Source organism: Elephas maximus, chromosome 1 (assembly GCF_024166365.1).
Source record: "Elephas maximus indicus isolate mEleMax1 chromosome 1, mEleMax1 primary haplotype, whole genome shotgun sequence".
Taxonomy (NCBI): Eukaryota; Metazoa; Chordata; class Mammalia; order Proboscidea; family Elephantidae; genus Elephas; species Elephas maximus.
In genome coordinates, this window is record NC_064819.1 from 148,436,817 (window position 1) to 148,438,729 (window position 1,913).

Below are 1,913 nucleotides of genomic sequence, written 5' to 3' on the forward strand. Positions count from 1 at the left end.
AATGTTTTCTAGTCAAGGGGCCTAGAAGTGATCTGTCATCACTGGTCAATAGTGCAAGCAACTCATTCTTGTATCCCTGCCCTTCTCCTCCGGACTGGAAACAACACATACCACCTCCACCCTCCCCCCTCACATTAGAATTTTCATGTGTTCAACATTTGTCGGGGCTTTCACCTCCAAGGACATGGTCAACAACCAAGAAATTATATTTAACACATGAAAAAGGGACAACAGGGCCATTTCTCCCTGCCTTATAATTGAGAGCTACAGAATTTGTGTTTGGGTTATGCATGTGTGTACTTATTCTTAGAACAACATTTACAGACACTTTAAATGATCGTCCTGTAAGATCATAAAAGGGTTTAATAACATACTTTAATATAATTTCTTAAGTACTTTTTAATAAAATACAGATATATAATTACAATTATCAATGTATATGTCATTTAATGCAATAAAAGGCTAGTCTTTGAAATGACATGGTGATTAATATTTACAGTAAAAACCTAAAGGCAATAACATTTGTACAATATTGCTAAATTTTATCCAAAAATATTAATAAAAAATTATACTCGTATTGTGATGTCATCTCAAATTACCAACAGCAAAAAGGAAAATTCTCTCCTTATAGTACATATGGGCATAAATCATAACTTTCCATGTTTTCTCAAGATGGAAAACTCTCTTGTTCTCTTTGAAAGACATCAAGCGTGAAGGCTGAGATGTACTCATGAGGACTTTTCTCATTCTCAAAGCCTTTTTCCAAATCTTTTGTCAAGCTATTAATACCACACACAAACATCTTACATAGATCTACCAATTGCAAATGTTTTATTTCCCCGTGTGCTAATCTTAAATTAAAAATCAATACTAATTTGATGAGTTGTTACAGAATCCATAAGGAAATTTGCCAATATCTTCAAATGCAAGTCACATCCTTTGTAAATTCTATTCCAATAGTATATTCGCCCTAAATAACTAACAGTTATGCTATTATAAAGTAAAGAAGCAAATCAGGAGCTACACCCTTTTGCCATCCCAATTAGGGATGAGTTAAAGCAACTTGGCTTACCAATGAATAGAAATCATACCCTTTTAGCTTGTCAGATAAATGAAATATTGTGTTACTGGGCAGACACATTATTTTAGTTTCTCACCAGATGTATGGTGATGTTCCTCACCACTCATTCTTAGCCTTTTCTATTCATCTCATAATGTGCTACGTAAGTTCCTTGCTTTTAAATCTTAAATCACATACACATTATTTTCAGGAGTTTTTAAAAAGCGAATGCTGTTTTTCATTTCTTCAGTTTTGAGGTTAAAAATGCTGTTGAGTTTTAAAGTTTTATAGTCCTTTTATCATAATTAGTATCTTCCTCCTTAGTCCTCCAAGAGGGCCTTTATAATAATGGGCTTTGGCCTTTGCACTACAACTCCCAAAAGACAGATTGCTGAAGATAACCCCCTGAAATTCCTTACAGTGTTATTTAACGCCATAAAGGCCTAGGATGTATCTGTTTGGGGACGACTCAGACAGAGGGGTAAGGTTAAGAAGCGGGGGAGGTCTCAAGTTGTAGGAGTTATGAGACATAAATAGAAGCACAAATATCGTTTTCCTTACTTATAGACCATGGGTCAGGAATCTCAAAAGAAGAGGGAAAACATCTCCTGAACGAAAAAACAAACTACATAAAAACCTAAGGAATAGCTGACAATATGATTCTTCTTGATTTAAAAGATGGATGTTTCTCATTGGAATCACAGAATCTGATGAGAATTTATTTTCATTTTGCCATTCCATTCAAGTCATATATTCCTTCCCTTTTGAAAATCAGAATTTAGTAATGTTTACAGAACATTCTTTAATGGTCTATTTGATCAACTAAATAAAACAAGAAATCATAATACTGGAA